Source organism: Alligator sinensis, unplaced genomic scaffold, assembly GCF_000455745.1.
Source record: "Alligator sinensis unplaced genomic scaffold, ASM45574v1 scaffold913_1, whole genome shotgun sequence".
Lineage (NCBI taxonomy): Eukaryota > Metazoa > Chordata > Crocodylia > Alligatoridae > Alligator > Alligator sinensis.
In genome coordinates, this window is record NW_005842501.1 from 152,039 (window position 1) to 177,824 (window position 25,786).

At 43.6% G+C, this 25,786-nt stretch overlaps 1 long non-coding RNA gene across 1 annotated transcript in view; it reads left to right on the plus strand.

Annotated features, from left to right (window-relative positions):
- Positions 1–15,247: 15,247 nt before the first annotated feature.
- LOC112551543 overlaps positions 15,248–25,786 on the plus strand; it is a 26,420-nt gene continuing 15,881 nt past the window's right edge. Inside the window, exons 1-3 of the long non-coding RNA XR_003095843.1 lie at positions 15,248–15,296; positions 17,909–18,066; positions 21,212–21,319. This is a non-coding gene — a long non-coding RNA (uncharacterized LOC112551543). The remainder of the gene's footprint in view (positions 15,297–17,908; positions 18,067–21,211; positions 21,320–25,786) is intronic.

A 25,786-nucleotide genomic window follows, 5' to 3' on the forward strand; every position in this document is an offset into this window, starting at 1 on the left:
TCACTTTCCAGGACAAAGGGTTTAGATTTGTATCTTGAAACAGCTCAACTCTGTAATCCAATTCCTATTCAAGTTTCTGATATAATTGAGGCATCTTGGCTTACAGTTGTAAGTATAATCACGTTTTCATAATAAAAATCCCCTGAGCCCTTAAAATGCTTGACTCCTATAGAAGGGGTTACACCTAGGATGCTGAACAAAATACATAGAGTCTTTAAACAGTGTATGTATACTGCAAATACCAAGAGTAACTAAGTATTCATTTTTTACATTTTTCATCAAAATGGCAGATACCATTGCTTCTTCCTGCTGTGGTTGCACAAAACTGAAATATTTTTAGCTAACCAACTCATAAAGAAAATAAAGCAAGGTATTTGCTGTTTAACTTGTCACTACTTTAGCTGTTTGAAGAACTGGTGTGTAGAGCACTTCAGAGCAGCTCAGTGGAAGTGGTCAAAATGGAGTGGTAGGAGATTGTTTTGATTGGATTAATAGGATCTATGAGTGTGTTTCTGTTCCATTATTGGGTAACCTATGCTTAATCTTAGAGCTCGGTTTTATTTTTAGGTGATAATTTTTTTATAATAAGGGTTGGATGGACTCCACCACTTGTAGTGTAATGGATCAGAAAGCATTCCCCCCCCCCCCCCCAAAAGAGAGATGTTTAAGGGGAAAACAATCACTTTCTCACTGGGTATTGTATTTTTGCTAGCAGTAAAGGAACCTCCAAATATTGCAGACTGAAACATCTTGGTTGATTAAACGTTTCAATGACTCAAGTTAGGATTCCTTAGTAAGATGTTACATTGTGAGCACAGACAAGAAATGTCTCCATACAAGACATTGGGACTGCCTGAGTCTACATTGATTTAAGGCCTCCCAGTGCCTTAAGTGTTGAATATTGACTGGCTAGGTGCAGTCAAAAAGCTACCGCCAATAGTGTGGGATCAAGTTAATTTCTGGTGTGACCACATGGTTTGGTTAACAGAATTGCACCAGGGCTTAATCCTGCTTGGTTTGCTTATCCTTTTACCCAGGGGCAGATCAGGGCGCGGGAAGGGGGCGAAGAGAGGGGTATGTAGTAGTGCAGTCACAATCTCTTCTGACTCTTGGTTGGCCTCAACTTAAAACCAATTGCCTGACAGTGGCACTGGCATTTCTATTCAGGCAGCCCTGAATAGAAGCCCTTGGCTCATTATAAACTACCTGATTCCTGCTAATCTTTCTTCACTATACAGGTGTTAACATGCCTCTCTCCTTTTTAACTGTCTTGATGTTCTGACCTTTTTTCTGCAATTCTGTTGTCCCTTAGCCATGTAATGTTTCTCTTCTATTTCACAGCCCTGCAAACTGTTTTTAGCTTTAGCTAAAAAGCTTGACTCTGATATAGTAATATTAACTTAGGTGTAGTCAATTGTAGAATCATAGAAAAGTAGGGCTGGAAGAAACTTAAGGAAATCATCTAGTCCAACCCTCTGCCCAAAACAGGACCATCCCCCAACTGTATCATCCCAGCCAAGGCTTTGTCTAGCTAGGTTAAAAACCTCCAAGAATGGAGAGTGCACCACCTCTCTGGGTAGCCCGTTTCAATGCTTTACTACCCTCCTCGTGAGAAATGTGACTGACAGTGAAATATTGGAGGCACTGTCAAAACACTCAAGAAGGAGAGATTTTGTTTTATGAATCTGAATAAGAGATTAACTATAATAACAGGACTTTTGGCTATTATTTTGGCTAGTTTTTGTATTTTTTTTAAACTTAATATATCAACTAGCAAATTGGTGCACATCGCAATAAATTTATATTTGTTTTTTGCTTTGACCTTAACTGAATAATATAGCATAGATCCCTAGCATATTAGTAAAGCATCTAGTTTCTATTTAACTGAAGACAAATGTGTTGCTATTTGTGACAATGTGCTACATGATCTTCACTCCCCCTTTCAAAATCCTAGATCTGCCCATGTTCTCACCTACCTCATAGCCCCCCTCCTCCTGTTTATATTAAGGAAAAATTAGTTTTGTATGTGATCTTTACCCTTATTACGTGTTGTGTATCCTCAGTCAATCAATATGTAATTACAGATGTATTTTACTAGCGCTCAGTAAATTACTACATCTATAAATGTGATAGCTTTTATGTTTCAAACAAAATAGTCCCTCCAGTTTAGCTTGATTAATATGGGCATCCCAAAGGTGAAATGCTGGTCCATTACCAACACTTCATTTTACACCTAACACATCTGGGGCTTCATATGAACACTGAACACATCATAAACAAACTCATTCTCTTTCTGGAACACTACACATGGATTATGTAAACAGTACTAACTTTTTCAAAGCTGTGAGAACTGTACCTTTATGAGGATCAGTATAACAAAAAGCCTTTCTGTGGGTAATACCATGCCTTTAACACTTAAGCACAAGGGAGGATAGCCCAGAATCACATATGGTTTCCATCTATTTATAATATACCATTAGACCAGTGATTGTAAAGTTAATTCAAACTACAGTGGTGGAGAAATTGTGCCTATGAATGTTATGTTTGCATTACTTGTATATACTCACATAGTCTAGACATCCTATTTGGGTATGCAAGTAACTTTATGGTATTAATGTAATTTACACTCAGAGAAACAAACCATGACAGCATATAGAGAAGCTCTGACTTCCAATAATGGATTGTTTTGGCTTCTTAGGCAGTATATTAAAATAGTATAGATTCAGACTTCTTAGCTAACATTTGAGCTCCCCTTTATCTGTAGCAAGAGGCATTAAATTGAAGCCTATAGATGTGTACCCCAGTTGATCGTCCTATAATTTTTGCCTTTCCCAATGGGATAAACAAGGATTTTAAAAATAATGGAAAAAACAGGACTGAATATAGCTTTCTCCAAGCCACTAATTCATTACTGATCAACAAGAAACAATAAACTTCAAACAACTATCTTTTTTGAGTAAAATAAACATTGCAGGGCTGTCCAGGTCACTCAAGGATTATGAAGCTTGAGTGTATAGGTCTATAGACCAGAATCCTCAGGGAGTCATAGATTGCATTCAATCATTATTTTAAAATGGGATTTTTCTCAGTGAATGTGAATTTGCATTTTCTGCAAGATGGGAGCTGGCTTGCCAACTTGAGGGAAATGGGTGTTGGAGAAAAGGACTAAGGAAGGCACAGACAACACTCTGTCACTGGCTGTATCATGAGTGTGACCTCTGTTTTCTGCATGATTTCACAGGAACTATGGCTCACAGAACATAAGGTGAATCATATAAACTTAAAAATGTGAGCTTGGAAATGCCTTCTGAAATGATGGTAGCGCCCCTTGGCAGGCATGTTTATGAAGATAATCTACCTGTGCAGAGTCAGTGCTATCATGTTTTGACCACTATAAGGTTTACACATTAAACACTAAGAACTAACAAGAATAAGACAATAAACCTTTTACTGTGTCTGCAGAGACCTTATTTATACTCCTTGCTTGCACTGTTTACCTTGCTCTTATTGTAAGATTGACTTAACAGAGTAGCATCATCGCATGCCATGTGTTTCACAGTTAGAGCATCTTTTCTTTTTCAAGAGCATGGCATTATCACCATTGTTCCAAGCACAAGTAGAGCACTGAAGAGGAAATCAGTACATTCAAAAGATTTGCATTTTATTCTGTTTTCATTTAGGAAACCAGGTCCACAGTTTGTTATCTCTGATGCATGATTCTGTGTTTCTTCAGGCCTTTATGTGTGATTTGTCTAGATTCACAAGTGCAAAGCAGGCACTGCATAGGTCCACCAGAACAGTGTGGCCCTGACCCAACAAAACACTTAAGCACCTATTTAACTTTAAGCAGTGCATGAATTTTCCCATTGACTTGACATGCTTGCAGGGGTTGGGGTCTATTATAGCTACTGTGTATTTATTTTGGGTCTGATCCAAAACTCTGCAAGTTAATGGGAGTGTTTTTATTAAGATCGATAGCCTTAGGATTTATATATTTATTTTAAACCTGTGGTTTAAAAGGGTGAAACTGTCATCTAAGCAGAACCTCAGCATAATCTCAGGTATCTTTAGTTAATATATACTACAGTGGGTTCTATTGGTGCTCCTGCAAAACAGGCCTTTTATTTCTAGCTTATTCACATTGATTAATGGAAATTTTGACAAGCCCTGCCCTGAAAAACATAGAGAACTATAAAAAGGAAGTTTTGCCATGAATTGTTGTTATAACTTGGATGACAAAATGCAAAGTGGCTGACATTAGAAGGAAAGAATTAATCAAACAAGCAGCGTGTGATGATATATGGAATCAGAGGTTCCATATACTTTGTTTGGAAAAAAAAACCTTGCAGCTGAAACTTAAAACGTACGGAACATAAATGTTTTCTATATTTAAAAATAAAACTAAAGAAAAGGACAACAGCATCAGCCATTGAAAGCTTCAATGCAGATTTTTAATATTGCAAGTAATATAGTTATATCTTTGTTCCATTGCAGTGCAGACTGGGATACCCAGAATAATACTCAAAGGTGCTGCTGTACCATTGGCAATGCGTAGGGGTGCACACAGGTGCACGTATGCTCCCTGAGATTGGCAGTGCACCCCCTGTGAAAAGCACCGCCGGCGGTGCCTGCAGGTTGTTGCTGCTTGCCACCCCACCCAGCCTTTCACTGACACTGCTGTGGCCACCTGCAGGAGCTCCACACTTTGCCCACCCCTGCTGCCAACACCACCGTGACTGCCTGAGGGAGCTCCCCACTCGCTGCCGCCACACCCCCACCACCAACACCACTGCTGCCTCCTACGGGTGGTCGCTGTGCCCTCCCCCAGCTTCCAGGGGACCGCGGTGTTCATCTGCTGCACAGCAGATTAATTCTAATTCTATTCAATGTGTTTGCAGGCTGAAATTGTGGTAGATTCATAGATTGTAAGACTGGAAGGGACCTCGGACTATCATCAGGTCCAGCCCCTGTACCAGGCAGGCAAGACAGGTGGGATCAGGTGACCCCAGCAAGATGACTATCCAGTATCCTCTTGAAGATAATACAGTTTTTGTGAGCCAAAGGATAATTTCCATAGCTCCACTGTTAACACACTCTGCAACCATCTTCCATTTGTTAGTTTATTTTATAGTTGTCATCTGGTTCTTGTACAAATGCATCATCAGAAGGTTTAATGCAAATTCAAATGCCACAAAAGGCCTTAGAAAGTAGTTTGCATTTGGTTAAATAATCACTTGGCATCCCCAGTCGCAAAGTAACCCCTAAACAGCTGCCATGGAGTAGAACCCTAGTGTTAATGATGTCAATTGCAAAATTGACTCTCATAGTTAGAATTTCACCCACGGTCTCTAATGGACATGGAAAAACTTTCTTCTACTACTCTTAGATGCAACCCTCTTCTGTATGATTTGCCTGCTTGTCAAATCTAACACAGCTGGTCCAGCTTAGAGCAAGCCAGTATTTGCTCAATTACAGGTTGGTTTCTAAGTCCTATTTTCAAATGTGAGAGAAGCACTTGTGGCCATTGGGGCTTGCATCTTTCCTCTCTAATTGTTAATTGCATTTACTGTGGCGCACAGTTTAGAAAATACTGCCTTGTATGTCATCTTATTGTCAAAACAGAAGTTTGTCAATAAGAGCGTGTACTTTTAGACAAATTGTTTAACCTGTATGGGCTCAGTTTACCCCCCTCTGAAATGGATGTAATATTGTATTTCCTTGCATACAAGACAACCCTGATTATAAGATGACTCCCCCAATAATTAGATTCTATGTACATTTGTTCTAATTTCCAGGCATTGAATCTAATTATTGTAGGTTTATCTTGAAATTCTGTTGACTATGGTGGGTCCTAGCTTAATGAACTGTGTGGTAAATCATAAGCCTTTGACTTTGGACTAATATCATGCATAGTTTTTATTACATATAAAATGCACTTTTAAGCAGCATTTTTGTATCTACATATGTTTAGTACAAAGTATGCATGATATTAGTCCAAAGCCAAAGGCTCATAATTGATCATGTAGTTCACTGGGCTGGGCCCCACCACAGTTGACAGCATTTCAAGTCATGGTGACCCCACAGCCCACCACTGGTCAGTATGTGTCTGTATACTCCAGATATACCCCACCCCCCAAAAAAAAGAAAAAAAAAGGGATATATTTGCTGATTAGCCTCCCACTCATGGCATTAATCATGTGTCCGGCTGCCAGGGGGCAACAGAGGGATTCTGGGGGAGCTGGATGCAATGTCATGGTTCACCGTGACTTGAAAAAGAGCCAGTGGTGAGGGGGACTGCGCTTATTGGGTGCTACCATAAGTCTTATTCAAATGGGCTACACTAATCAACTTTTGTGGTAGGTTCTCATCAGCATGTTTGCCCAATGCAGGCCACATGTCTTACAGTCATGCTCAATGTTGGCTGAATTTAATTGACTTCATAACTGGTTTCTGTTGCTGACCACATGCTGTTTTTGGAAGCAGTTTAATGGTAGTGTATTTAATGAGATTTCCTTGTAGATGATTATAGGGCAGTGGGCTTTTCCCTCCATGCCAAATGGGGAGAAACCCTTGTCTTTTATTTGAATAAATACAGTAATACCTAGCTCATAGCTGTATTGCAAGCTGTAATGAATGTGTGTAAAGTGCACTGAGTATACAGGGTCTAAATCTGTAATGTCTAAAGTATTTTTTCTTCTGTTTTGACATTACCTTCATCTGCAAAGAATGTCTCACTTCAAATAGTACTGGTATTTTCTTAGTTGACAGTAACTTTTAGAGGCAAGTTCTTTATGTGTATTCTGTAATAGCAATAGGGAATTAGAAATTAATTACCATCTTTTAAAGGGATACTGTCAGGTGAGTTAAAGACCTTAGAACAGTGGTTTTCAACCTTTTTAGATGCAAGACACCTCTCAGAAAATGCCAGGTCCTAGTTTTCACTTGTTTTGACTACAGCAATTTTTCTGTTGCAAAGAATGTAGAAAGACCACAACAGGACAGAATGTTTTTAATGCTATGGATTCCTATTTGAAATCTCTAGATTTATCTTGTGAACCACATTTGCACACCTAACTGGGCTAACATTGCATGGCACCCCTGAAAGGATCTCAAGGCATGCTAGGTTACCACAGCACCCTGGATGATGATCACTGCCTTAGAAATTAAAAGGCTCCTACAGGTCTCCCATGTACTGTGATCAGAACTTGTGATCAGATTAGCTAAATGTGGCTAGGCCTTGCACATAGTTGAGTAGGGGCACTCAAAGGAAATCTGAGTTATTGAAAGTGGTAATACTGGTGATTTGCTTCCTTCTGAATCAGCATTGAGCCAGCAGACACTGCTGCCACACACCATCTTCTGGTTTCGTTGTATTATGTGACTGAGTCCTTTAGCAATTCCAAGTTTGGTCAATGCCTTTTGTCTGTCTAAAACAAGTTGTGCTTTCAGCTGGTGATATTCTATAGTTCCCAACTGTGAAAATCCAGTATAGCATAATTGGTGCAGACAGGCAGCATTCCTATATTATATATTGCCTGTAAAGTGCTTTTCGATCCTCCAGGATGAAATGAAATAATTACATTGAAAAGTATTTTTCTAGTAGTAGAACACAAGTTTAACAAACTGCTCTGCACTCTCTACTAAGAGATGCAGTTTAGTGAAAAAGGAGACAACTTTATCACAGAGGTCATGTGTCAGAGCCAACCTAGAATGCTGCTTGAAGTACAGTCCATTATGACATGGGTCAGGAGGCATTGTCTTGAAGGGGGGATGATCCCTGTGGACTTCTAAGTTTAATAACGGGGGGGAAAAAAAGGTCCAAGTTGTCTGAACTATGTATCTGGTGCAAACTGACAAAGGTGTTAAGCCAGGTTCTGTCTGTACCATATGCAGCATTTATAGTGTTCTGGAAAGCTATGGAGCATGTGGCAGCCTTGTGTATTTTTAGAAGTGTGAGAATTGTCTAGGGGAGCCAGGTCCTTCTACCCTCCTCCTGCTTTGTTCCCTCTTACAGGCTCTTGCTATTGTCTACCCTTTCCATGAGGCTCCCAACACTTGCTTCCAAGCTTCAATTTATTTTATTTTCTTAAAGCAAACTAGACTGAGATTGCTTGCAGTGTCAGGGGTTTGGCCAGTGATAGGTGACTAGTCAACTTTATTCTTTTACAAATCCCTATAACTACAATGATACTGCTGGCACATATGTGGAGCAGCATAGCTGTACTGCCTGGAGGGGACTAGAGAATGAATGCTAGAGAAAGGGGAGTTGTGTCAGTGCTGAATGAAATGATTATAGCACATGTCCTTTCAGTGGGATTTTTCCTGGCGCTATCCTGTTGTGGAGGGAGGTGCACTGAGAGTTTCATTTTTGATTGCTTCTTATTTCAAGTGAATCAGCAGATGAGATTATTTGCCTGCCACTAACAGAGTTTAACATTTTCACCTGTAACAGTCACAGGTCAAGTGTAACCTGGATTTTTTGGCATCCGTCTAAAGTACAGGTTAGGTAGGATTCATGTCTCAGTCCTTGTACTGATCCCTTGTTACCGTATATGTATAAGAAATGTCATGGAATACAGCACTTTATGTGCACATTTGGTATAACGTACAAAATATTTAACGTTACTTTGAAGCTCTATTTGATTTAGTGGAAGTTTTGTACTATGGATTCTTTTCACACCAGTATTGTATTTTTTTTAACTCAGTCCTTTTTGCTTCAAAATTCAATTCATTGGATAATCTTTAATCTGAAACATTTGAAAACCTGAAATGGGGGTGCCAGGTCCTTGTGTTTAGTCTTGCAGTGTTTTAATTTTTATGGCAATTTAATCTTGTAAATCTTTAAGTATGTTAGTGGAAAATTGACTTCAGCAGCTCAATTAAAAATGATTTCATCAATACCTTAACTGAAATTTTTACCTATTTTTGGGCAAAGCTCTACTACAGGCTTGTTTCCATAACCTTTCATGGACTGTTCTGTGATGTATTTAAAGCCAGGTCATGTATTTTTCTGCAGGAACTCTCTATAATTCAGTCTTCTAGAAATAAACATGACTGCCCTACCAGCTAAGCTTGATTTCATTTGCAGCTAAAGCAGCTTGGTATGTAAGACACTGTTTGACTTTCTTCCCCTCTAGCATTGTTTGATGGCAGCAGTCTTAAATCAGAGAAAGGTGGATCTTGTAAAGTTGTAATGTCTGTTTCATTCAACCACAACAGCATGTCATCTATCTGGCGACAAACACAACACTGTAAACTGTGATCATTACCTCCACCAGGGCAAACTGAATTTGTTGAGAAAGATCAGCACTGGAGAAAAATGAATCCTCTAGCTTCTAGCACTCTGCAAGACTGATCTGATGTCCTCCTTGTATGTTACCCATTGATGGTGGGCCAATAAAGTCAACTCATTCTTTTCTTAAACCTTGAAGACAGAATGGAATTAAATCTTCCAGTCAAAATAAGTTTCACAAAAGCTTAAGATGTGAATTGCCAGGCAGAAATTTCACATGTGTTTCTCAGGAAATTTAGAGCTGCCTCCTGGAAAAATATAATAATTTTGTTTAAGATTTCATGGGCTGTTTAACTGAAGCTTTTTAAAGACAAAGTAAAATTACTAAGTTCCTTGTACTCTAAAGAAGCCAGAGTGTCAGAGTCCAGAATAGGCTGGTGTTTTGCACTTTTTGGATAATTGTTCCACGTATGGTATAATGTGCTAGTAAAGCTGGGTGTCCAGTAACCTGGTGCTGCCAGATCATCAGAAAGCAATCATAGATGGTACCAAATTTACCAGATGAAAAGAAGGAGAAAATGAAAAATACCCTAAAATATCCTGGGATTCATGGAGGATTAACACAGGCTTCCGTATTTCAGAAATACAGTCTGTTTAACGAGCAAATGATTTAAAATCTAGAAATAGTGGCCCTAATCTGAAAACCTGCAGTACATGTTATAGTGCAGGAGCTGTGTGAAGTCATGGATAACTGCATCTACTCCCAGGAGAATATTTAGTTTGAAAAGACATCCAGATTGCTCAGGTGAGTTATGTTAGCTGTTTCCGAGTTTTTCCCCAGTACAGAGATGGTCAGATGGGAGACCTAGAGCACTGGTTTAAACAATATTCTTTTTAATATGAAATACCCGCCCCCCTCCCCCTTCACAATGCTCTTTGGTTGTTCTTCCGACAGTGTGTTAAAATGGGATGCTTATGCCAACTTTAGAACAGCGCTTCAGCGCACTGGTGGATGTTCTCTATTACACTAACCAGAGAAAGGCAGAATAGCTAACAAGAAAGAGATCCTTCAAACCAGATCACTAGCCATGCTCAGCCTTATGACTTACAGTTGCTATGTAAGACTATCAGATAACCAACTATATTGTTTATTTTATTTCCAACTAATGTGTAATGGTTCCAGGAATTATTACATCTTATGAAAATCAAAGTATTTACTGCTTCATATAAACGCAAGCCACTACTTTATTTCCTTACTCTCAGATTTATGCATTTCAGGGTTTGTACCTTTTTAAAAGGTATTTTCAACAATATGTATCCAGGTGCAAAAAAGCAACTCCCACGTATTCTCTTATGTTAACTAACTTATTTATTAGATTTATAAGTTACCCTTCCCAATACTAGCTTAAGTAGCTAACAACAAGAGACAAAATAATTTATAAAAGTAGGTGGAATCTTAAAAAAGATATGAAACTAAAACTCCCTAAACAGGGTCCCAGTTTAGTTTTGCTTGTTAAACATCTGCCCAAGTAGGAGTATCTTATTGCACTTCACATGCTGTCTAAACTTGGCAGGCCTCAAGCGAGAGCTGAGCAGCAACTACTGACTACATGTCATTGCAATGACCTGCTACCAAGTGAACTTGGTGTACTGATGGTACTTGCCAAAGGTTGCTCTTGGTTGAGCTTAGGGATCATGGTAGGGCATAAAGGAGAAGGCAGTCTCTTAGATGTATGAAGCCTAGACCATTTAGGATTTTAAATAATCCAATAATAATCCCAAATTGTCCCCTATTGGGACTGCTTCCAGAATAATTTAGTATTCACTCATTGGGGATTAGGCTAGCAGAATATAGTGTCTTTAGTGCAAATTGTATCCCAAGGCAGACCTGGGTTGAAGTTTTAATGCTGTCAGAGGTGATAATCATCTGCCCTACTGACAATCAAACTCTGATGTCTTTTTCCCTTATAAAGGGGATCCATCATTCTTTGGGGGTCTCCATGTGGATTATTTTCTATTGCAGTCACTAACCTACAGAACCAGCACAGTCGGAAAGCTAGAATCAGTGTCTCTCAGAACAGACTTTTTGATTACTGAATTAACATTAGATGTCATGGAAAGCAAGAGACATGAACATGCAATGAGCCTCCAAACTAGTCCAAAAGTTCTATTAAATGGGACCGTTTATTTTACAAAAAATGGGACTGCTAGTCCATTATCCTTCTCCCAGACCTTTTAAAAAATGTAAATGTATTTTCTTTGGCAGAATCTGAGCTTTAGGCTGTAGATCAAACAGGTTCAAACATTCTTGGCAATTTATTTTGATTGATTTTTTTTATATTCCCATCAACAACTACTTGCATTATATTTCAATGTGGTCTGGCCAGGAGCCCTGACATATAGTCAAAAATCTGTAGTATTGTTTAACCAGAATAAAGAGATGTATGTTTTCATCTTGAGGCATGGGGTAGCCCTTGCAAGCTGATGTAGGTGTTTCCATTTCACTCTTTTGGAAATTTCAAACACTAAGCATTTAACTGCTATTAACTCCATTGTTTTTTTCCTTATCTCTGAGTAACAGTGGGCACGTCTAGACGTTCATTAATGCACTTCAGTTACTGCACATTTAGTTTACTACTTGCTTAATGAAGTACTAACTAAATGCACAGTAACTAGAGCTAATGCACAGTAGCACCAGCGCATGGTTATTTTGTGACACTTACTGCGCGTTAGCCTAATAACACTGTGCAGTAGGCTATTATCGATTTTTAAACAACATGCTACTGTGCAGTGTTATTAAGCTAATGTGTAGTAAGTGTCTGATGTAAATGCACCCACTAAGTTTGTGCCTTTCCTGCAAATAGCTATACTTTAACCATCATCCTGCTCTGTAACATGCCAGCATAAAGCAGGGAACAGGGTGAAAAATGAGGACTACATTCGTTTACTTCAGCTGTTATTGGTACTTCTGACTGACTTTGTCTATGCTGAAGCTACATCCCCATTACTGTAGTCCTGGTAGAATACAGCTTGTGTGAGCCTTGGTACAGACTAGCTGCTTTGCCTTTAGTCTGTCATCTAGATCTTTTGTTTGGTCAAATGACATACAGAAACAATGCAGGTAATACTGGTGATTTTGATACTACTAGCACTGGAAGTAGTAGTGCTTCCAGTTCTGAACTGGTTCCCAATCAGTGAAAATAGGGAATGGTTCAGTTGTCTGCACCTGTTGTTACTAGCATAGAAGTAATAGTGTAACGCTGGAACATTTCCACTAAAACCTGTGCGTAGAAACTGTTACTGAGAACTTCTACTTTGCTTTACCTCCCTTACCCCTTTCCTACCCTGTTATCTGGCCTTGGAAACGAGCAGGAGGCCCATGTTCAGGCAACTCCCCAAGGCTTCTATCTTGCTGCCCACAAACTCAGCTAACATTATATTTCTTTTTTTTTTAAAGAGTAAGTCTTTAGCTGTTATGTTGATAAAGGAAACCTCAAAAATGTGAACTGAGCACAACCTGTGCAGAGATGAGTCTGCAGAGAGCCTGCAATAACAGCTCAAAGAGGTGCAAATTTCTCCTTCATCTGAATGAGTTGTGAATATTTATTCAGTCAGGGTGATCTAAATATCAACATGAAGCATTTCTCTCCTTGTAGCAGAAAGGAGACATAGGGTCACAAAACCACCTAGTTTTCTATGAGTGATGTCTCTTTTTGATGACACAAGTGAGTGACCCTTGAAAGCTATCTCCACCAGTCTCTCAACCTCTCTATTACAGAGTCAAGTCCATGGAGAGCTTGTGGTCATCCTCATGCCTTACAGAAGTAGAGCTAATAGCACCATCAAGTCCCCCATGCCCCAGCAATGTAATGATGGAAGGGTGAATAAACTGTGGAGCTTTTTGATCCAGAGTTAATTGCTCCCAGGCGCATGTTCAAACAGCACACCCAGGAACAATTAACTCTGGAGCAATAAGCTCCTTTGTTTATTCAGGTGCCGTAATTACATGTGTAGATGTGCCCAGTAAAAGTATTTGTAAGAGTCAAACTAGTGAAATATGAAGCCAGGTGCCCACTCCTTCCTGAATATTTTCTGAAATAGGCAACGCTTTTCTAACTTAGTGCGTATGTGCCCTATTTCCAAGCTCTTCCTTTGCCATAGTCATCCTGGTGTACATCTGAGTGTAGATGTTAAAGCTTCACTCACAAAATGGAATATCCTTTTTGTTCTTCACCCCCTACTCTTTGCTATCACTCATCTTTTCTCATGATTACTTGCTGTATCAACAAAAAGGAGGAATTTTTTTCATTTTGCAGAACCAAGCAGAAATTCTAATTAGTCATGCACTGAACATTTGCAGTCATTCACTCCCAGACAATAGCTGGATACAAACTCAACTCAACACGGAATATTAAGGACAGCGACATTACTTCGGTAAGTATACAGGCCAGCAAGCTGACTAAAGAAGCTAGCAATAGCTCTGTGGGGAGTTGGATAGGAAAAAAATAGATTTGCTGCAAATCACAGTTTTGATTGATTGATTGATGTACAATATGAATGGTGCTTGAGTTGTACATTTTGTTCTGTTGGAAAATTTTAACAATCATCTTTATTTTAGTTAAATCAACCTTAATAGCTGAGACATTCTGGGGTGGTCTGGGACTTCACTGTCTGGTTCATTTCTAGTTATACTTAACAGGCGACCAGTAAAAAACTGTATAATAATAACTTTCCAAGAATCTCCTCTAGCCTGGACACTGATTAATTGTGAGACAGAGACTTTACTGGGTCTTCTTTCAAGAACATTTTCATGCTCATGCTAAGAAGCACTGCACTGGAGATTAGTTTTTAGCTAGGGACAGATTTTGGATTTTGATTGACTATAAGCCACTGGAAATTATGTGGGGATTGTAAAGGTGGGAACAACATTGCCACCACCAATAATACCGAAGTCTCATGTAACACCTTTTGTCATTAGTTCTCATAGCACTTCTAAAAGGAGGTCTGTGTCATTTTCCCTATCTTACAGATGGGGAAACAAAGGCATGGAGCATTTAATTTACTTTCCTGTGGTCACCCAGAAGGCCAGTTACTAAACCAGGAATAAAACTCAGCCTTAGTGCTGATCCACTAGGTCTCTCTGCCATTTCAGTCAGGGATGGGTAGCAGTGTTTAGTGGAGAGAGGTCTAGTGAGCGGCCCTGTCGCTTGGTTACCCAGAGTCAAAGGTCAAAAGAGGGAAGGAGGTTAGGGAAGGGGATAAACAGCAGGATGATGGACTGAGAGAAAAATGAAACCACCAAAATTGGAGGAAGAGCCTAGAGAGGGAACCCCAGCCTCTCCCAATGGCCGGCTGTATGAAGAAACAAAAGAGAGATTGGCTCCAAGAGATGAGAGTTGGGAAAAGTATGTGAGGGGATTATACACAATTGTTAATAGCAGAACGAGCTACAAGATTCTGGAGCAACACCCCCTCCCTCCTGCCGCCATGCAGTAGTGATTCTCAGTTTTATGCATCTTGCTCATTTTAGTCCCTATTCTCTGGTTACCTGTGACAGTATGTTCCTCACACACCTGTAAGTGCTTAACATTTCAGCAAGATTTACAAAAAGAAGCTTTTCTCTTCTTTGTTTGATCAAATATTAATATATACAGCTTAATTGCAAAGGTTAGGATTCTAACCTGTTCTTTAAAACCTCCAATGATGGATATTTTGTCAACTCCCTATCTGGCTAGTTCCACTGCTTAACTATCCTTATTTAGGAAAGGTTTTTCCTAATGTCTAGCCTAAATCCCTTTTGTTGCAAAGTAAGCATGTTCTTCTTTTCCCACTGTCGCAGAGCACTGAGGTGCCCTGCTCCTAGAGAGGGGAAACTTCCGGGGAAAGAGCCCTGGCGGGGAATAAGGAGCACAGCTGTGGGTTGCCCAGGGCAACCAGGAGGTCAGCTGACCGGAAGGGGCAGGGCCTGGCCCTCATAAAGCCCAGGGGCTGAGGCCAGGCTAGCAGTTCCCTGCTAGCAGCTGGACAGAGAGGAGCTTCTGGAGCTAAGATGCGAGAACCGCAGGTACTCCTCAAGCAGAGTAAAGGATGGCAGCTCTAAGAGGTCTGAGCAACGTTGTTATAGCCAGGTGGCTTATGGTTAAGTTGTAGCCGAGAGGCTTGAGTTTGTGTTTTGCTTTGTTGTTACACCAGTGGTTTGGGTGAGGCTATTAGGGGTTGGAGGAGGCCTCATAGGGACCCACAGTGGTGTGGGGGCCCCAGCGTCAGTAAGGGCGTGGTGTACGGGGTGCATAGACCTCAGCCCCAGAGAGGGGGCACAACTGAGAAGCCCCCGTGCAGGCGTGGCGAGCCCCAGAGAGGGGGCACTACTGAGAAGCCCCAGTGCGGGCATGGTGAGCCCCTGAGGAAGGGCATAGCACTGCGGTAAACCTCAGAGACAGGTGTAGCATTGCGGTAAACCCCGGAGAGAGGGGGTAGTAGTGCAGTGAGTCCCGGAGAGGGGGGGTAGCAGTGCGGTGGGCCCGAGAGACAGGCAGCTTGAATGAGAAGTCCCGGAGTGGGCATAGAAGGCCCCAGGAGAGGGGCGGCTTTACAGAGAAGGCCCAGAGTGGGCATGGAGAGCCCCAGGAGGGGGCGGCAGTACTTAAGAAGGCCCCGGAGAAAGGACAGCAGTACAGAGAAGGCCCGGAGAGGAGGGGCATGAGAGTAGACCGAGAGACCGAACAACGTCTAGTCCAACTGCGAGGCTTGGGGGGGGGTGTAGGGGCTGGCTGGAGCCACGCATAGCCCATAAGGCTAGGGTGCCCGGGAAGCACCCATCATACAGTGAGACCCACGGAGAGTCTGGGAAACCACGGGGACGGAGGTCCCAACAAACCATGTCCAAGAGGGCGTAAGGCAACTTCCCAAACTTATGTAAACATCAAAGACGTGGTGGGCGAGAATCGGAGGGTGCCCTTGGACCGGCTTGGCATGGGGGAAGGGGCCTTAAGGAGATCACGGCCCTCCTGGAGGACCCCCGCCCATGACACCCACCTTCAGTGGACAGGAGAACAACTGATCGCTGTCTTCTTTATAATAATATTTAACAGAGGTGAAGAGTTATCTGCCTTCTCTTTGTTAGATTAAACAAAATAATTTCCTTCAACCTTTACACATCTTTCAAAGTGTGAAGTCCCAAATTCAACAGACGTCAACAGGGCTGTGCAGAGTAGTATAAGTATGTGTCATCTTCCATACAACATTACTGTGAATAACTACTGAAATAACCTTCACCTTTTTCATGACAGCATTACATCAGTCAACAGATTGTGCTTGGTTTTATGGCCCTGTAAAGTCCTGGATCTTTTTGTGCAGTGCTTCTGCCTAGCCAGTCATTCCCTATTTTATATTTGTGCATTCGATTTTTACTTCCTAGGCACAGAAACATAAACTTGTTTTTAGAATACAATCTTGTTGATTTTCTATAATTTCTCAAATCTACTGAAATTGTAAGAAAATTCATTCAGCTTGTGTCATCTTCAAATTGTATAATGATACTTGGTATTCTATCATTCAAGTTGCTGACAAAAATATTGAATATTTTTTTAAATATTGAGAATTGGACCCAGAACGCACCCCCTGTAGGGGATCAAGACTCCACTTGATATTTCCTGCCAGGATGAGAGAACTGTTGAAAACTCCTCTTTGAGTATGGCTCTTCAACTTCCTGTGCACTCAGCATATATTAACTTATCCCATTGCATATTTCTTCAGTTCACTTTTAAGAATGTCATGTGGGACTGTCAACTTATGGAAGTCAAGCTACAATGTACATATTGTTTCCTCCCTCAACTAGGTTAGTTACCTTGTCTAAGACAAAAACTGGACTGACTTCACATGATTGGTGGCTGGTTTTTATCACTTTATTATCTTCCAACCCGTTAAAAATGGATAGTTTCATAACATATTGAAATACCTTTCCAAGTATAGAAGTAGGACTGTTTGGTCCATAATTCCTCAGGTCCTCCTTTCCTTTCTTTTTAAGGATAATATGCTACTATGTTTGCCCTTCTCCAGTCCATGAAAATTAATGGATTGAATCCCAGTTTATACTAGCCAAGAATCTGTCCTATAATCTTTCTTAATGACAACAAGTTGCCCTTAAGCCTAAAGGCATGATTCTGATTACCTCTCTGCTTATTTTTAAGCTAATGTAAATCTGTTCATGTCATTGTTACCTGCATGGAAAGGATACCTAGGTGCAGATTTGGGGTTTCAAAGGCTTTGTAAATTGCAGAACAGATGTGAGCCAAATAGGTCTGCATTTCCTTTCTTCCTGTTCTTTTCCCAGCATAACTCAGGATAATTTATAGTGGCCCAGAAGTTTTAAACATAATTGTGGCCAGTCAGCTATTCAAAATCTGTCAATGTAATACTAAGGATGAATAATTAGACATTAAAAAAAGCCAGGAAGCACAGAAGCTCAGCACTTCTGAAAAGTAGTGACTTTAACTCAGGTACGTTAGACACCTTCTATTTCTCTAAGTTACATATTATGACATGAACCACATAGCATGCCTTGAACCAGAAAAATCAGAATAGAAAAGCATGCTATTGCTGAGCTAAAACTGCTTAATTTGGGTATTTTTTGACTTCGTGTGGGTTTTAATTATGTGACCTTTCTTATACATTTAGGGTGAGATCCTATTTAGTTTACATGCCTAAATAGTGGGAGAGATCCAGTGACATCCCCTGCTTCCCAGCACAGTGACCCTTAAATCTGGTTCCCTTGGCAGCTGAAAAAGAGAGCAATGTGGGACCGGGAGGAAGAGAGCAAATCAGAGGGTATATAGGTAAGCAAGTTGCCTGCTGCTATTGGTAGGAGGGTCTCTTGGGTCAGGGTTGCCAACTGTCAGTAAATTTACTGTCAGTAAAAAATCATGCTAAAATTGGCTGTCAATAAAGACTGTAAAAAAATTTAGCTGCCATAAAAACACTAAGCAGCCAGAGCCTGATTGGAGGTCTGACAGAGCAAAGAAGCATGACCAGGTGTCCAAGCAAGAATACAGCACCTTGCGGGGAGTGTTTTCTCTGTAATGTGCTGTTGCAACTAAGATGCCCACCCAAGCCTACCTTTCTTTCTACTGCACCACCGCAGTAGATGCTGGTGTCTGGGTGCACACATGTCCACTCCCAGGGGGAATGGAAAGAACTGGTGTATGAGGTGCAAGGCGAGTTGTGTTCCTCAACTGAGAGAACGTTTTCCATGTGAAACAAGAGGCATTGAGGGTCCTATCTGTAGAGACCCACTTAAATTGTGATTTTTGCAGTTTTCATGGAAACCATGAAAAATGGTGGTTTCTGCAAACACCACAAAAATGGTAGTTTCTACAATTTTGCACAGAATCACTGGGGAAAAAAACCCTTACTAAAAATAAAATGCTGCTTCCCCAGTGGGAACCAACATCTGCTGCAGCCCAGCCTTTCAGTCCGCCCAGCAGGGGGAAACTGCCAGCATGAAGGGAAACAGCCAATATAGCAGCTACCTTCTCCCTCCACCACTGATTGGTCAAGAGGGTTGCCTTTTGTGCAGCCCTACCCCTCTCCACCAGTGAACGGTGGGGCCACATGAAGGGCAGTGATTTCAGCCAATCAGTGGCAAGTGAGGCTGCTAGAGTCCCTTGGCCAATCAGCAGTGGGGGGGGGGGAAGGGGCTCACCATGAAAAGATCACAAAAATGGTGGCCTGCACCATGGTCAGTCCACAAAATCACTCATCTGCCACCTCGATTTGGGTAGGTCCCTCCCTATCTGTACCTGAAGATCACCTTCAGGCAGTTCTAGCCCCAGAATTGGCCTTCCTTCAATCTACACCCTAGCTTGAGGCCCACAGCAAACCATCTCATTGTTCAGGATCTTTCTGTGCAGGTGGGTTCTCCCTCCTTCTGGGCATGGTTTTAGTCACAGGCACTAGAGACAGGAATTGGTGTGAAGAAGGGCTAGAAGTCAGGAACAGGGGCTTGTGAGAGAGGTGCTGGAGGGCTTTCTGGGCATCAGGTTTGGGGTGCTCAGGTGGGTTCTAGCACAAAGCTGGAAGGAACAAGCAATTGGAAGAGGGATTTGGCTTCAGATCTGAGAGTCCAGGAGAGCTCTTAGAATAAGACTGGGATCCTCATCACACTGAGACTGTGTTTACAGACATTTAAAAAATCCCACACACTTTACCAGAACAAGCCGTGAATTGGTTGGACCTGACTCCACAGCATCTGTATAGATCAGGTGCTTCAGCAGGGCTTTTTGGTGCCTTTCTCTAATAGCTGATTCAATCAATTCTGATTGAATTGAATTTGATCTACTTCAATCAGCTATTAGATAAAAGCGTCAAAGAGCCCCACTAAAGCACCCAATCAATACAGACTACGGGCAAACGGGGTCCAATTAATGTGATGACTCTTTGCTGGGCTCAGCATGGGAGTGCACCAAGTTTATATTAAAGAGCCATTGTGTTGGGTTTTTTTAAATATCTGTAAGCAGCCTGAATGTCATTAAAAGTGGTCCTACCCAGCAGTTTAGACAGAGCTACAGTTAATTCCACTCTTGCCCTGAGGTAAAGTAGAAGTAACTTGTCTGAAGCAGAAGTGACTTGTCTGATGGGATCTGATTAGAGGAGAATCAGTCAGACCCCACATGTTTTTATTCTCAAAGAACTTGAAAGTTGTCCTCTTGGTTTTTCTTACTCCTTGTTCTCCTTTTTCACAACCCAGAATCTCCCTGTCAGACTCTGACATGGATTGTCTAGACCACCTGCAGATACTTTATATATCCCAAGTCCAGGGAACTTACAAAACTGCTTTACTTGTTTGGATTGTTCAGTCTTTTTCAGCCAGTAGGGAGACAAAAATGGCCCCAAGTTTAAAACCATAGCTTCTGCATTCGCTTCTCTGGGAGATGGAAGCGGGCCCCCCCCACTAATGGGGCTGGGGGGGGCAGGGCAGGAGCTGGGGCTGGGCCAGGAGAGCTACACAGCTCATGGGGGAGGCCAGGGGAGAGGGGCAGACTGGGGGGCACCAAGCCAGGCTGAGAGAGCTGTGCCCCACCTGGCAGGTAGGGGCAGTCAGAGCTGGGCCGGGCCAGGAGTGCCACCTAACAATGCACCTTTGTGGGTGGAAGCACTGGGAGGGCCTTAGGGCCTATAGCTCCCCAAAATTCATCTTAGCCCCACTGCAACCACACCCCCCCCCCCCCCCCCCCCCCCACAGCCCCCCTGCAACCCCCCCCCCCCCCCCACCCCATGCTGCCACCTACCTCCAGAGACTTGGCGCAGGGCTCGTGGCCTGGCTCAGCCTGACCTGGCCCACTGCATCTGTGTGGCCATACAGGACAGCCAGGCAGCAGCTCCCTGCAGGTAAGTGTAACAGGGGCCAGACTGAGCAACAGACAGCTCGCAGCAGGGACATGGAGGAGGACTGCCTCCATGTGATCGAGAGTGGGGAAGCAGGGAGGTCTGTCTGTCTGTCTGTCTGTCTGTCTGTGCGTGCTTGTGTGTGTCTGTTCATGGCAGGGAGAGCATGTTTGTGTCTGTGTCCATGTGCAGAGAGTGAGAGTAGAGTGTGTGCCTGTGTCTGTGCATGTCTCTGTGTGTGCATATATGTGTGTGCGTGTGTTCGGCCGTAGCAGGGACGGGTAGCAGGGAGAAGAGGTGGGCATGTGCCCCCTCCAGGCCGGCAGGGTCCACCTAGCCTCTCATGCCAGCAATAAAAGGGCCCCTTGCCCTGCCTTGCAGCTCAGCTTCCATAGGGGGAAGGGGTCTCCAATGTTGTGTTTGCCAGTACACCTTAATCCGTCTCTGTATCCTGCAGGCAATTCTTGATATTCCAAGACCTGGAGGGATTACCACGCTTGAGTACTTAATTTTAGGATGCTTTGAGAATGCTTCTCTTGAATTCTACTGATTTAGGTAGGATCTTGCATAATCATTTGGTTTATTTTTTTTAAATAGTTAATGATGAAGCCTCTCTACCAAAGTGACACCTGTTCTTCACGGAACACACTCTGTGGCATGTTGTTTCCACTCAAAGATGCAGTAGTCTCATCCTAGTATTTATTGGTAAGCTCCATCTTTCTTAACATTTTATCTTTTTGAGAAGATAGTATGCTAAACTGGATCAACCAATTTCTCTGAATCTAATTCTCTGTTTTATTGTTTCATTTTGAACAAAGAAAATGTTTCTTTCTTCTCCCCCACCTTTCTTTACTCTGTAACATTTATCAGAAATCCAACAAGTTAAAAAATGTGAAAGAAATATTTACCTCTTGCTTCCCATGCTACAGCTGCTGCCTCAAGCAGAACATACATTTCCCCTGATACCTGATCCAGAGCCCATTGAAATCAGTGTAGAAACTTCTGTTGACTCCAGTAGGTTTGGGATCAAGCCCATTATCCCTATGTTCAACATTTCTTTTGAATAACATTACATTCTCTGTATGGAAAACAAAACAATCCATATATATATATATATATATGTGTGTGTGTGTGTGTAACAGACTGCCAATGTGGGCTCACCAGATTGGCTTGAGATACTTGCCCTGGGCTAGAACCAGTGCCGGTGAACTAAGATCGACCCCAAGGGTGTAGCAGGGGAGCCCTGCCCTGTGGTAAAGGAGAAGGCAATCGAAAGAAGGGATTTTCAATCCCCTCATTCGCAGAGAAGGGGGGCCTCATTCACTTGGCCGGACTTGGGGGCCAGCCACCCTGAGCCCTGGTTGGCCAGTTTGCAAGCCAGGGGGGGACTGCCGGAGGGGATAAAAGCAGCAGCTGACCTGGCATGCGGGGGCTGCTGACAGTGACTCTGGGGAACAATGCAGGAGGCCTAAGAAGAGCTGAGGTGAGCTGACCCACGAGAGGGAGCAGAGAGAGCCCTCTGAAGAGCCTTGAAGGCCCTGGGAGAAGAAGGCAGCGGCAGTCAGCCGTGCCTCCAGCCCTGCAGCAGAGAGGGAGCTGTGGCCAGGGCTTAGGGCAGAGAGCTGGTGCCCCAAGGCCCATCGCAGTGTGCTGGACGTGCCAGGCGTCCTGGAGGCTAGGGCTGGCAGTCAGCCCCCCACTTCACTGCGGAGAAGAAGCAGTGGACAGGAGCGCAGGCAGCATCCTTATCTGGAGCAGGGAGATGTGCCAGTGAGTTGAGGAAACCCCTTACTTCCCCTGGGGAAGCAGGACAGCAGCAGGCAAGGCATTGGGATCCTGAGGAGCAGCAGAGTGCCAGGACAAGGGTCCCTGGGAGCTCGGGGCACAGGCCGGCCCTCAGAGGGAGCCGCAAGGCTCCAGTCATCTGGAGCAGGGGGTTAGGGCAAGGGGTTTAGAGCAACGACCCCTGGGAGCTGCCTGTGCTGCTGACCCTCTGCCACTGACTGCCCCCGAGGGGGACTCAGTCCTGTCCCTTATTCTGCAACTGATTGTCATCAGATGGAGTCCCTGAGCTTTGTGCTTGGGTCATGCTGATTGCTGCAGGAGTCTACTCTGTTGCTTGTTGCTCACCTTTTTGGTTGCCACAGAGGGTCACCCTTCAGCCTCTTTGTGGGGTTGGGGTTTGATACAATTTGGATTGTTGCAGACCAGAAGAGCTTACACTGTTGCAGTCTGTCACTTATTGGGAAGCCTGTTGGAGCTGCTGGGAGTGACCAACTTGCTTACTTGTGGCAGCATCTCAGCAGTGGCTGAAAGTTGCCAGTTACCCTGCCTGTGGTTCTTGAGTCAAGGGTTGACTAATGCATTCTGGTTTGTTTTGTGATTCTGGTTATGCCATTTAAGTTCACTTGTAAGTAACCTTTCCTATTATTCTTGTTTTGTAAATAAAGTGTAAATAGTTAAATCAGTTAAGTGTTAGATCTTCTTGGGACCACAGGCTGCTCTATGGGGAGCAGGGGCCGGCCGGAAAGTAAAGTGGTGCTGGCCAGAAGCCCTGCCCCGCTCTCACCACACCATCCCTGATATTGGGCAGGGGTGAAAACTATTGGGCTGCCACCCAGGTTACATAAGGTTTAAAGGCGAGATCATGTTTTTAAATAATAGACAAGGAGATATTTGTGCAAAGTGTATGCAGTTTTCATTTTGTTTGCATACCTCGGACTCTACCTTAAAGAAATCTTTAAGCTATAAAGGTTTGGCATAAACCCAGAATTTTATAAGGTGGCAGACAGCCCATCCTTAAGTACGTACTGTCAAGCTTGGTTTGTCTGGGTGAAGGTAATACAAATGCAGATAGGTTGTGTTTGTGTGTGTGCACATGCTCTCATATTTCATATATGTCAAAGAATTTTACTAAGCAATTATTAGCAAATGAAGATGTGCTTTTTTTATTGCCAGTGGTATTCATCCTAGAGTGATGGGATCTGTCATACAGGGAAGTTTTTTTTGAATAGTGTTATGGGATTTTTGACCTCCTCCCTCCCCCCAAGCATCATAGTCAGTAAAAAGCAGAAGGAACCTTTATTTAACATGTCTTTCATATTATGACATCACTAGCCTATTATTGCGTACAAGTCCAACTGCTGGTTTGGCACTTGAATTGGTGATTCTGGCATGACAGCAAAATGTTACAGATTGAACCAATCTGCCATTATACACAGATCTACTACAAACATAGCTGAATCTGTTTTTCCTTGGACATTAGGGAGCATTATGCACTTGACTGCATAATTAGCATGAGTTTGGGGGTTTTTTTCCATTGACTACTCGTCAGTTATGAACTACTGTCTTTTCACTGTTTCATCTAAAGTGAATGACTATATTAGAAATCCAACCCATATACACAGTTTCTATTGTATTTTAACCTCTGTAACATGAGCTGCCTATAAAAGTGTTTTTTCATTTGGTAAAAACAAATTGTCCTGAGACATTATATGGCAAGTTTCAGGCTGGAGAGAACCTTCATGGGAATTCTGGAGCCTGTGTACAAGGTTTATTGGTTTGTTACCTAAACTGTTCTTAACACTATTGCTATAAATTTTTCCTTAATACCTTGCAAATGTCATGATATTTAAATATTTTCTATACTTCTAAATGGATTGTCAGTGGTGTTTTGGATGCATTACCAGTACCTGCTGACATTTCCACAGCTTCAAGGTTCCTGGCTACAGGGCCTTGTTTTTCGCTCAGGGTCAAACTGATTGCAAAATTTCAGGTCAGGGAGTATTTTTTTTTTTCTTGTGGAGATTGCCACAAACAATGTGGGGGAGGGGAGGTTGCCTTCATTTGTTGTGTGGGACTTGGCCCTTTTCTTTGGATTTTTTGATCATATATTAACCAACTGCTTCCCTTGTCATTGCAGTGGCAGGACACTGACATCATCCTTGTCTCCCTGTGGCATGCTATAGGACAGGGATGGGCAATTATTTCAGGCAGAGGGCTGCTTACCCAGTTTTGGCAGGCTTTTGAGGGCCACGTGGATAGCCCCACCCCTTGACAGGTGCCCCGTCCCCTGGTCACCATCTTGGGACCAATGTCCCAATGTCTTTGGTCCCAAGACATTGGGACATTGGTCCCATGTCCCAGGGTCAGCACCGGTGGGGCCCAAAGTGGGGCAGAGGCTGGCAGGGGTCAGTGGAGCTGGGCTGGGCTGCACCAGCAGGGAGAGGGGGGAGCTGGCCCAGGTCCATAGAACCCCTGCCAGCTGGGACCCTGTGCTCCTGCCATCCTGCTCTGGGCCCCACTGGCACTGGCCCTGGGACATCAGTGTGGGCCCTGTGCTCCTGCTGGCTCCCTGCCCACTCACTCCCAGTGCCCCCCAGCCCACGGTACAGGTGAGGGGCAGCACACAGCCCTGACCCCCTGCTCTCCAGCAGGAAAGAAGCTGGTGCTGAGTGAGGGGAAAAGCGGCCCCTCGCCCACCCTGTGGCTGGTGCTCCCTGCTGCAGCTGCTCGCAGCCCACACAGGGCTGTTCTGAGCAGGCACAGGCAGCCCCACACCGGCTGCAAGCAGCTGCAGCCTGGGGCCCCCGGCACCGGGGGGGGGGGGTGCACTCAGCACCAGCTTGTAACCCAGTTCTGCTGCCAGCTTGGGCTCTGTGCCAGCTCCGGGCTCGCCCATCAGGGCTGTGTGTGGGGCCCCCCCGCGTGCTGCGCCAGGCAGTGTTGGCTGCTGCTGCCCAACTGGAGCTCGCATGCTGAGCAGCACAGAGGTGGCGGTGGCAAACACTGCCTGGTGTGGCAAGCGGGGGGCCACAGCTGCTGTCGCCAGGTGTAGCCCCGACAGGCAAGCCCGGAGCTGCGTGGGGCCCAGGCTGGTAGTGGGGATGGGTTACAAGGTGGTGGTGAGCTTTGAGGGGGGGAAGCTGCCCCTCCCCCACCCTGTGCCCAGTGCCCCGTGCTGCAGCCACTTGCAGCCTGCCTGGGACTACCTGTGCCTGCTCCAGACAGCCCCATGCGGGCTGCAAGTGGCTACAGCAAGGAGTGCCGGCCATGGGGTGGGGAAGGGCCTCTTTCATCCATGGTGGGAAGGAGCAGGGAAGGAGCCCGGGGAAAAGTGGCTTCTCTCCTGCCCCATAGCCGGTGCTCCCTGCTGCAGTCACTCGCAGCCCA